This window comes from Gymnoscopelus braueri (assembly GCF_963280865.1).
Source record: "Gymnoscopelus braueri genome assembly, chromosome: 7".
Taxonomy (NCBI): domain Eukaryota; kingdom Metazoa; phylum Chordata; class Actinopteri; order Myctophiformes; family Myctophidae; genus Gymnoscopelus; species Gymnoscopelus braueri.
Window position 1 is genome coordinate 24,846,009 of NC_137608.1, and position 12,863 is coordinate 24,858,871.

Consider the following 12,863-nt stretch of genomic DNA (forward strand, 5'->3'; position numbering starts at 1 on the left):
TGGAAGCAGAACGGATTGAATGGACATCTCAACCTATTGCCATTAACAGGAATCGAACCCTCAACCTTTGGATTAACAGGCTGCAACACTACCTGTGCTATAGCTTTGTACAGATTGAGGTTGTCTGTTGAAGATAAAAGTGAACCAGTGAAAGCAGCCGACCTACAAGCTCAGAAACACGTTGCTATCTGAAAAGTTGTGAGATTGTAGATCGTAGAGAGAGAGAGAGAGACATGGAAACGGAATAGATAAGGATAATTCCTTTAACAGGTCCGTTCATGAAAGTCCTTGCGGTCTTGTTTCCAATGAGGGCCTGTGAGCAATTAGGGGTTAAGAGTCTTGCTCAGGGACCAATTTCATTTGCTGGCCTGGCCTGGAATCGTACCTGGGGCAACTAGGGCCTCTGGCTCCCTAGGCTGGTTCACTAACCACTCAGCTATGGCCGCCCCTCAAAAGAGAGAGAGAGAGAGAGAGACATGGAAACGGAATAGATTGAAGAGGGAGACATGGAAACGGAATAGATTGAAGAGAGAGAGAGAGAGAGAGAGAGAGAGAGAGAGAGAGAGAGAGAGAGACATGGAAACAGAATAGATTGAAGAGAGAGAGAGACATGGAAACATAATAGATTGAAGAGAGAGAGAGAGAGATGGAAGCAGAATGGATTGATTGGACATCTCAACCTATTGCCATTAACAGGAATCGAACCCTCAACCTTCGGATTGACAGGCTGCAACACTACCTATAGTGCTATAGCTTTGTCCAGGCTAGGGTTGTCTGTTGAAGATAAAAGTGAACCAGTGAAAGCAGTCGATCTACAAGCTCAGAAACACGTTGCTATCTGAAAGGTTTTGAGATTGTAGATCGGCTATTTTCAGAATGAAGTATGTCATACATTGCAAAAACATACCTTCTCAGATAAGCATTTCATGTTATCTTTATCAATTGCATATGTATTCATTAATACAGTCTTGTTGTTTGCAATGCACTTTAAATGAAGTCTCCACCAAGTGAGGCTTGAACCGGCAACCTTGCTGTTGTGAAACATTCACTTAAGCGGGAAGCCATTGGACCAACAGACCTGATCCAGTGAAAACGGAGGTCAAACAGATGATACCATTTCACGCAAATAACTGAAAAATCCTGGGTTTAAGTGTTTTTCAAACTGCTCAAAATTGCGGACAATCTAAGGGCGGAGAGAGAGAGACATGGAAAAGGAATAGATTGAAGAGAGAGAGACATGGAAACATAATAGATTGAAGAGAGAGAAGGATGGAAGCAGAATGGATTGATTGGACGTGTCAACCTATTGCCATTAACAGGAATCGAACCCTCAACCTTCGGATTGACGGGCTGCAACATTACCTATAGTGCTATAGCTTTGACCAGGCTGAGGTTGTCTGTTGAAGATAAAAGTGAGCCAGTGAAAGCAGCCGATCTACAAACTCAGAAACACGTTGCTATCTGAAAAGTTTTGAGATTGTAGATCGGCTATTTTCAGAATGAAGTATGTCATACATTGCAAAAACATACCCTCTCAAATAAGTATTTCAGGTTATGTTTAACAATTGCACATGTATTAATTGACACAATCATGTTGTGTGCAATGCAACTTTAATGAAGTCAACTTTAATGAACTTAAATCAAGTGAGGCTTGAACTGGCAACCTTCAGGTTGTGAGGCACACGTTTAAGGGAGAAGCCATTGGACCAACAGACAAGAACCTGTGAAAAAGGAGATCACACAGATGATACAGTTTCACGCAAATAGCTGAAAAATCCTGGGTTTAAGTGTTTTTCAAACTGCTCAAAATTGCGGACAATCTAAGGGGGGAGCTTACTGGTCAACGTGATACATGTGTTCCTCATGAGTCAAGGCACATGTGTAAGCAGGTTTAATGGCTGTCGGCCAAACGAGGCATGACTTTTGCCTGTTTAAAGTTTGCACTTTCAAAAAATCGCTATAGCGCCCCCCTTTGACCAATTGGAGTAAGATTGGTTTCAGTAATATTTGGAATGACCCTCAACATTAACGCAAAGTTTCAAAGAAATGTGAGTCTGCATGTACGTGTTAGGGGCAGATGAATAATTGTCATAAAACTGCAATATTCATTGGCTCATTAAAGCTTAATTTTTTCACTTATGGAAAATCTTTTGCACAGGTTTGTCGGCATAGGTCCAAAGTTCATGTGTAAAACGTTTCGTGCAGATTACTCAAAAATCCCAGGAGGAGATAGGTTTTAACTGTTTTTCATATAATTCAAAATGGTGGGAGATCTAAAGGTCAGAGGTCAAAAGTCAGAGGGTTAAAGTTGTTCATCATGAGTAGACGCATGTGTGTATTGAAGTTTTATGGCTGTAGGTCAAACAGGGCATGAGTTGTACCTGTTCAAAGTTGGCATTTTCAATTGAGTGCTATAGCGCCACCTTTTGACGAAAGATTGTGAGATTTATTTCTTGATAGTTTTTCATGACCATCTACCATATGGCCGAGTTTCGTAAAAAGCGACAGCACGGTTCAGCCAGAACTGCGAAAAGTGGCAGAAACAGAATACGTACAATAATAAGACAGGTCCAGAGCTGAGCTCTGGCCCCGTAATAATAATAGGGATGCCAGAGTTAAAAGAGTAGAGACAGGGAATAGGGAGAGTAGTAGGGGGGCGAAGGGGGTTGTCAAATGCGAGTACCGAGGGAAAAGTGGGTTAGGTGAGCATTATGTGAGCGGAAAGCGACCTGATTGGAGGTGGCTTGGAGGTATGGTCCTGCTCCTTAATTTCTGCTAGGAGCTCCATTTATCATCATCATCAGTGGCTCAGGATGTAGGATAGGATGTAGGGCAGCCACTTGAGAATCTGAAGGTTCCTGGTTCGATCCCCAGCTCTCCCTGTGTTAGTGTCCTTGAGCAAGAAAATTAACCCCTAACTGCGCCCGATGAATAGGTTCGTGCCTTGCATGGTTTCCTCTGCAGTCGGTGTGTGAATGTAATGCACATCGTAAAGTGCTTCGGTTAAAGGCGCTATATAAATGCACCACTTATTTAGAAAATCTATGTAAAATGGAACTCTAAAAACTCTAAAAAATAAAAAGGTTGATACTGTAATACAGAAATAATTTATTGACAATGAACTTACTATTGCTTGATGTAGGACGATGTAGGACAGTTATACATGGAATAACATTATACTGAAAGTTGATGATGGTTAATTTCTTCTGGCAGAAACATTTGGAAACAATACGTAAAGGAAAAATATTTATATTGCTATTTTTACAGATATTTAAAAGAGAACAAATAACCACCAGGAGGCAAGCCCTACCTCCCTCTATCTGTCTGTGTTGCAATGTTTTGGGGCTTATTGTCTGTGCATGAAAAGGCATTGGAGCAATGCATGCGTTGTCATCATCACTAGGACAAACAGGATGTCACAATGTTATACCCGGCCTAACAATCTATTTTATAACAATGAACAATCTGGCCAGACAAAGGAAAAAATAAGCTTGGGAAACGCTAAACCCCCCCAATGACCTGCAGTAACCTTCCCAGATAAAAACACCAAACATGCACCGCGCTCAGCGCCTCATCATGCTACTGTACTTACGTTGTGTAGAATACTGTAAATACATGGCGTTCCTATTGAAAACAATTCAAAACATACGCTGGGCTCAGGGGAGAAAAAAAAACACTTTGATCGACAAATGGCCTCAAGGTAGAGTCAATTCACCACCTGCAGACCTGTATGTGTACAGTATAGCTGATAGAAGCACTTTTATATGAACGAGGATATGATTGTACTGGAGGAACTGTAAAACTATTCCGTGTACTGCGTGAGTCAAGGATCAGACGTAGGTAATACTTGCTGGTTTATTCACAGACCGAGACAATAGGTGCATGTAGTCAACAGGTAACGTTGTACTGAATGAATGAGATGCATGCCGGTTCCTCATACGCCCACCGGGCTACGGCGGCCTCACTTGGACAAACATAATCATTTACCAATGATCTACATCCCTTTCCTTTAGCTTGCTCTTCTCAATGAAACAATGAATAATGTTCAAACACAACATAGCATGCACAGACTTTCTTAGAAGCTTTCTTAGCATTTTAGCATGAACATTCAAAAGATCAATAAACATTTGTTGTATTCCTTTTTTTTTTTTTTTTTTTTTGGAATAGTTCTGTCCGTAGGGCTACGTAAGCCAGTCCATTCGCACGCGGGCATGCGGCGTGTGTGTGTGTGCGTGTGTGCGTGTGTGCGTGTGTGTGTGTGTGTGTGTGTGTGTGTGTGTGCGTGTGTGCGTGTGTGTGTGTGTGTGTGTGCGTGTGAGTCTCACTGCATGTATTTGGGGTTCGGTTTGCAGACGCGGCCAGAGCGCGTTGTGTATGCATCACAGTCCCCAGTGGGTGGGTGTGCCATCGGTATCGGGCGGGGCGGGCGGAGAGGGGATGTGTGTTGTGACTGCATGTCGAATGGCTCTGGTGTTTGTGGTGGTGTAGGTGGGAGACTGACTGTTATGGGGGGGCCGGCAAAGTGGGTGTCTGGGTCGTCTGCGTGGAGCTGTGGTGGTGGTGGCTCCGCGACAGGAAGGATGTGGCGGCGGTTCCTCCTGTACGTCCCTCCGTTGGATTGGATGACGTAGGAGCGTGGCTCTCTGGCGATCTCTCTCACGGTCCCAAGCCGGTTGTATCCCTTAGCGGTCTGCATGCGGACCACTTGTCCCTCTGCTAATGGGTGCAGTGGGCCACTGGACTTGTCGTAGTGGTGCTTTAACACAAGTCTTTTGTCGAGGAGACGGGTGCTGATGCTGCGGGTGTCCCTCGGCGCCGGTTCCAGTAGTTTGTTGCACACAGGGATGGCTGCACGAGTCTGTCGTGACATCAGACGGTCAGCAGGGGAGCCGAGCGTCGGATCACGGGGGATGTTTCTGAGGTTCAGGAGATTGAGAAAAGCGTCGGTCCCATCTCTGTAGGACTTCTCCAGTAGCTGTTTGGCGCTGCGGACTGCTCTTTCAGCAAGCCCGTTTGACTGGGGGAATTCAGGGCTGCTGGTGGCATGAACAAAATCCCATTGTTTGGCAAAATCCCTGAAATGTTGACTGCTATATTGTCGGGCATTGTCAGAGAACAGGGTGTGTGGTGCGCCGTGAACTGAGAAGTGCCTCTTCAGTTTGGAGATCACCATTGATGATGTTATGTCAGGGAGGAGGTCAATTTCGAACCAGCCAGAGTATGAATCCACAAGGACTTGGTAGTGTTTACCATGCCAGTCGAAGATATCTGTGGCCACTGTGGACCATGGGAGGTCAGGGACTTGGTGGAGCAGAAGGGGCTCTTTCTGCTGGTGAGGCCTGGTGCTGTTGCACACCGCACAGGAGACCAGCTGTTCCGTGATGTCTTTCGACATTGATGGCCAAAACACCACGCCTCTAGCCCTGCGCTTGGTTGCGTCAACACCTGGGTGGCCATTGTGCACAATGCTGATGTACTCCTTGTGGAGAGACTGGGGGATGACCGCCTTGTGGCCCTTCATAATAATTCCGTCCTCTTCAGTCAGTTCATCTCTGTAGGGGAAGAAAACGCTGGTGGCAGGCTGAAGCTGGCTCTGCCTGTCCGGCCACCCTCGGAGGATAACTGCACCGAGGGCCTGCAGCACCTCGTCTTTCGCTGTATGTTGCCTGAGTTCCTCCAGGCGGGTTGTGGAGATGTAACTGACCGACATGACGTCGAAAGTGTCGTGGTCTTTAGGGACCTGGGGAGAGTGTGGGTGTGGAGCTCTGGACAGGGTGTCCGCCAAGTACATGAGTTTGCCCTTCTTGTACACAAGGCCAATGTCATAGCTTTGCAACTGAAGCAACATTCTCTGAAGACGGGCGGGGGCGGTGTGAATGGGTTTCTTCAGTATAGTTACCAGGGGCTGGTGGTCGGTCTCCACGACCGTGGGCTTCCCATACACGTAGTCCTTGAACTTCGTGCAGGCGAACACGACAGCAAGAAGCTCCTTCTCTATTTGAGCGTACCGTGTTTCGGTGTCTGTGAGGGTACGGGATGCAAACGCCACTGGCCTGCCGTTTTGCAAGCATGCCGCTCCCAGGCCATAGCAGGACGCATCGCAGGTGAGTGTGACAGGCTCCTTGACGTCGTAGTATGCCAGCACCGCTGGGCTGGACAGGCATGACTTGAGCTGGTCGAATGCAGCCTGATGCTGCTGGAACCAGCACCACGAAGTGTCCTTGTGGGTCAGCTTTCGCAGTGGTGCTGCGATGTCACTTAAATTTGGAATATATTTACTGAGGTAATTTACCATTCCGAGGAAACGTTGCACAGAAGTGACGTCTGTGGGGACTGGCATGTCGGTGATTGCTGCCGTTTTAGAGGGGTCTGCTTTTAGGCCGTCGCTAGTGAAGATGTGGCCCACATAGCAAACCTGGTCGAGGCGAAATTTGCATTTGGCTGGATTTAGCCTGAGATTGATTTCTCTCACACGGTCGAGCACTCTCGTCAGGTTGGCATCATGTTCAGCTGTGCTACGGCCTCCGATGATGATGTCATCGACGATGACTGAGCATGGATAACCTGAGAACATCTGTTCCATAGAGCGTTGAAACACCTCACTGGCAGAGTTAATGCCAAAGGGCATCCGAAGAAATCTGTAGCGCCCGAATGGGGTGCTGAATGTGGTCATCATTGAGGATTTCTTGTCGAGGGGTATTTGCCAAAAAGAGTTCTTTGCATCCAGCACAGAGAAAATTGTTGCCCCTGCCATCTGGGCTGCCACCTCCTCGACACTGCGCATGGGGTGATGGGGCCTTTTCAGTGCTGTGTTGAGGTCCTTTGGGTTGATGCACAGTCTGATTTCTTCCTTGCCTTTTTTGTGTGCAGCGACCATGGACGAGACCCAGTCTGTAGGCTGAGAGACCGGTGTTATGACACCTATGCGTTGCATGCGTTCGAGTTCAGCCTTTACCCTTTCTTGCATTGCAACAGGGATGCGGTGAGCTGGTCGAACCACAGGTTGTATGCGGGGATCTACTGTCATCGAGTATGTGAATGGGAGTTCCCCAAGGTCGTCACTGAAGAGATCTTTGTATTGGGACAGAATATGTGCACTGAAATCACCCTCTGTGGTGACATGATGGACGTCAGGGCTCATGTGGACGATGCCCATGTCCTTGCATGCACGAAATCCTAGCAGCGGCTGCACCCCCTTGTCCACGATGAAAAAAGGCAAAAAATGACATTGCTCCTTTAAATAGCATGGCAGCGTGGCTATACCACTGGTTTCAATTCTTGTGCCCCCATAGGCAACCAGGTTAGCGGCCTTCTTTTGCTTGACAAGGTGCTCGCTGTTGGCAACCTCTTTGAAAGTCTCTAGTGACATGACATTGCATTTTGCTCCTGTGTCAACCTTCATCTCAGTGGGCTCGCCATGTATGTGAATTGTGACAAATCCTTCATCATTCTCATCTGTGTGGGAGCTGACATAGTCCACATAGTTGTCAACATCAACACCATCCACATGAAATGTGTCATCTTCACGTGCTGTGGTGTGGTCTACATCAACTTCATGTACAGACTGTCTAAACATCCTTCTGTTTGTGTTACTTTGTCCCACTGGTCTAGATCTGCAGCAGCTCTTGAAGTGATTTGTCTTTTTGCAATAATGACACTGCTGTCCAAAGGCTGGGCATTTCTCCCGCTCAGCCGCATGATTCCCGCCACAATTGTTGCAGGTTGTGGTTGTTTGTGTGGCTGGTATGCGTCTCTGTTGTGCTCTGTATAAAACAGGCTTCACTGCATAGACACTGGTGGCCTGTGTGGCTAGCGTTTTGCTGCTTTCCTCCGTCATTTCGTGAATGCGGCAGATTGTAATGGCTTTAGCAAGTGTCAAGTCACAGTCTCTCAATAGGGATTTTCTTAGAGGGTCACTTGTAATGCCACACACAATACGGTCACAGATTAGCTCGTTAGTTAGCTCTCCAAAGTGGCATGTTTTGGCTTTGATCCTTAGATCGCTGGTGAATGACTCAACGCTCTCACCTGGCCTCTGATCTCTGGTGTGAAACTTGTGTCTCTCCAACGTTCTGTTGTTTTGGGGGTTGCAGATTTCTCTAAACTTTGTCTTTAGGCATTCCGGGTCCTCCCTGGACTCCCCAGGGGTGATTACTGCGCCATCGTCTCCTGGCGCACGCACCTCGGCGGCGTAAACAAACGAACGCTCCCGTTCAATGGCTTCTGGTCCAGCGATATTTAGAAGGATGTAAGCCCTTGTCCTGGCCGGCTTGTCGTGGTGCGCGGCAGCGATGAAAATATCATACTCCCTTTCAAAAATCCGCCAGTTCTCGGCAACATTTTCGTTGAAAAGTAAAGGATCGGGTCTGCGAAACCCCTCCGCCATTTTGTAAACAGCGCGCCTCCGGCTAGGCACAGCTCCGGAGAAAGAAGAAAAAAAACAACACGGCAAAACGTAGAAAAAACACAGTTCCTTACAGGCGACGGGTTCGTTTCGTACTCTGACACCATGTAAAACTATTCCGTGTACTGCGTGAGTCAAGGATCAGACGTAGGTAATACTTGCTGGTTTATTCACAGACCGAGACAATAGGTGCATGTAGTCAACAGGTAACGTTGTACTGAATGAATGAGATGCATGCCGGTTCCTCATACGCCCACCGGGCTACGGCGGCCTCACTTGGACAAACATAATCATTTACCAATGATCTACAGGAACCATGGGCGTGAGGTAATGTATTCACAAAAATATTAAATAACACAATTGTTGTTGACGGATTGGAAAAATATTCAGAGATTGACTTCCTTGACCTTCTGACAGCAAGAACAATAGGTTTGGTGCTCACTGCTCCAGTAGTTTGATCATCCCCGAACACCTTGCAGAGATAAGTAGGGTATATTAAATGGCTGTCACGGTCCGCTCCTCGGGCCTTGGACTTTGTCTTTATTATTTGGACTTTTCTGCCCTTATAAGGTCATGGACTTATTAGGACTTCTGTTGTATCGTTCCTATTGTGTTCTGTTAAGGCAGGTACAGACTGCAAGAGCTTTAAGTGGTCGGGGGGTCATCTGATCGTTAAGCATTACACACTGCAGGAGTTTATTTCTTGAAATCGGCTGTCATAATATCGTTGTGGTCTTAACAACAGGATTGATCCCCGACAAGGGCTGACACACTGTAGGATAGTTCACTAGAATGCTATCTCCAGAGTCAGACCCAATACATACATTTGAGTTTATTCCAATTCATTTTAATCGACGTATCCCGTGATATGCCTCTCTCCCTCTCCCTCTCCCCCCTCTCTCGCTCTTTCTCTCTCTCTCTCTCTCCCTCTCTCTCTCTCTCTCTCTCGCACGTCAAGTGCGCAGAAGCCGTCAGTGACAGCGTTGCCATGTCCGCTTATTATAAGCGACTTTGGGCTTGTTTTTCTGTAGAGTTGCTTGTAAATATTGGTTGTTGCGGGGTGCATTTTTTGGGCTTATTTGTGTAGTTGCTTATTTGGCCTTGTTTCCTAATGTTGTTTAAACCAGTGGTTTAAACAACACATAATATGTATTTGTCCGCAGACCCCCCTTCTGTAAATATGTTGTGCCATCATAGACCCCCATACAAGATTTGTGTGGATTTGGAAAATATTCCACAATTTTCTCAAGATTTTTATTTGAAAATAGCTGCGATGCGTTGTGAGCTTGTAGATCGGCTATTTTCAAATATCCAATGTATTTGTAAATAGGTTTAAAGTGCTCAAGTGGCATTTTCTTGGGCTTGTTTTCATAGACCTGGTTGCTTATTTCTCCCGCAACATCTGGCAACGCTGTTCATAACAGCGTGCACATGTCATGCTGCACACACACGCACACACACACACACACACACACACACACACACAGAGCTCGCTCTTGCTCTCACTCTCTGTCTGTCTGTCTGTCTCTCTCTCTCTCTCTCTGTACAATTCCTCTAAAATAAACAGCCCACCAGGCTCGCTCACTCTCTCATTTTGTTTTATAATGTTAACTTTATACAGGACTGGACGGTAATATTGCGGTAGGGACTGTTTGTTGTGGTCAGATCCAGCGACGCTCCCCTGGCCACGGTGGCTGTAATGTGCTCTCATTGGCTGTAGCGTGGATCTCCTCGCAGACCCTTTCATAATGTATGATACTGTCCGATCTCCTGTCTGGGACAGAGCTGAATATCTAACATGGTAGTTATCTGAAAACGGTCGGAAAGCCGTCGCAGAGCGGATAATCGCGGCCACATCGTCTCGCGGAACCTTTCACACAGAGCGAGCATTAGCTCGCAGATCAAAGGCCGATCTGCGTCAGATCGGGAGGTTTTGTCGGCGAGCGCCAAAAAATGTCGGCGACAGCAATATCTGACCCAATCTCCTGCAGTGTGTACGGGCCCTTACTCTGTTGTTGCCTTTGCCCTGCTTTTGCGTTCCTTTATTTTGTAGTATTGTTTCCTGTTCTGCTTAGTTACTGTTACCTGTCTTGTCTCACCTCCCTGTTGATTACTAGTTGTTCTCCTCCTGTGTCCTCTTAGTCCCTCAGCCTATCCCAGTGTTGATTGTCTGTTGAGTTCACCTGTGTCTTATTATTTCCCTGTCTATTTAAGCCCTGTGTTTGCACCTTGCCCTTGCTTGTTCATTGTCTTATGTTGCGTGTAGTATGATCATGCACCCGGGATCATGAGTTCAGTTCCTTGTTTGTATTACTACCTTTTAAGTTATTAGACAGTAGACACTTTAAATCGACCTGTTCTGTCTCCTCCTGCACTTGGGTCCTACAATCTGCCCTGACTCAGACCGTGACAATGGCATTTGTTAATAGAGCATTAAGCATGAATTAACAATTAACTAATGTTAGTAATCATTTACCAAAGGTGTGTGTTAACTAAGGTTTTAATTTATACAATATTACAAAGTTAAAAAGCTGTCGCATAATATTACTTTAACATGTATTAGAGGAGGGCTGTGGACAGTTCAGAAACCCGCCTACCAGTGACATCATCTGTAGACAGTTTTGATCATTTTAATAATGCAAGAACAATGGCTTCTATTATGCTAACTTTCCAGGAATAGAAAGCCTGCAGTTTATATTAGCTTTGATTTCCCATCGATGATGTCACTGGTAGGCATGTTTCTGAACTTACCACAGACAGCCCTCCTCTGAGACACAGAGTGAATAGACAAAAATGGTACCATATTATAATGAGCATTTATGAGGACCAATTATATGGTCCTCACTAATGGATGAAAATGGGGGAAGTGGTCCTTTAAATGTTTGTGTGTTCCTTTACTTATTGCCTAACCGATAAGGTATTGTGTATACTATAGCATTACTTAATCAGAACTCATAAAGTTAATGAGTTAGTTGCTTAGTTAGTTAGGTAACATGCATAGTATTAGTTAATGATTAGTAGAAACACTGGTTAACTGTTAAGTAATGCTTATTATAGTTATTAACTCATGTAAATTAATCTACCCTTGGGGTAAAGTGTAAAAAACATTAAAGATTAATAATTATGAATATTTGCTATTATGAAATATGCCATGGTGGAAATTATGGAGTATGCTGTATGTAAACAAAGTGCATTACTTTTTTGCTAACTAAACAAGAATATGATTCTTACAGGAAAGGGAACAGGAATACGTGGGGAAAGTGTGTAATATAGGCTAATTTGAACCTGAGCAGACTAATACTACTGTATTACAGCAGTACATTAAGCAATTGGTATGGTGTAGTAGTAGCTGTGAGAAACAATAGGCTTACTTGAGTAACTACGAGTAAAATACAACTGGATATAGATTATGTAAAGTGGAACAGTGTGGGGAAAAACAAATAAACAAAACATCAGCATCCTTCAGGTCATAAATAGATTTCTTTTTTTAATCTCAGACCTGTACTTTGTGTAAAATGTATTTGTTTAAAAAACATGCTGACTTTGCACAATCAGTGTAAAACACATGTCCATTCCCTCCTGGGGTTATTACTCCACAAAGAAAACAAAATATTTCCTTTTCATATAAAAAAATAAGTTATGCCTCTATAAATGTACAACACCCCTTTGAGACATAAATACTTCTATATTGCCATTATTTTGCCAATATTTTCACGTTTTGAGGCATAGGCTTCACTGTAAGAAAACATTGATTTCCAATGTGAGATCTAAATTACTTAGATCTACACAAGAAATATACAATATGATGATAAAAAAAACAGGTTCACCTAACAGCATGGATCTACAAACATGATCCACAATTTCACACCAAAGAGGAACTAATGTGAAACATCAAATGAATGAGTCTAGTGATGAATGAAAATGAAAATCCAAAATATGAATACACGTTACTATTCTTGTGATCTTCTTAGACAGTTTAGTTAATATCTCTAAACATGTACAATTATATCTAAAAGCCAGAAGAAAAGAGCTACTGCATGCTGTTGTCATTCAGGAGCTCATCCACTGGAAATGAATGTGAAATCCATCCATTTTACAGAACAAATGTACAAATTTGTTAGCTATATTCTGGTCAAGAAATAGCACTACTATGAAATTAACTTCAAGTGACAAAATGCAGGGTGGAAAGAAAACGCAGACGTATGCTATAAATCCACACATCAGCCAGTCCATGGAACAGATGAAGCCAGAGCAGTATGCACTCTGGAAGCCATCTGGAAGCCCATTTCCGTCACTGGGTTCTCAAAAAGTTATATTTCTGTACACTGAGGGGTTAATGTGATTAATGTCAGAAATCTTGAGCGTTGAGATATGAAGTCAGGATTGTGTGAAAAGAAACAAATAATTGTATTTTATTCAGCACCAGAAATGGGCTTCCATACCATGCATCTCTGATGTT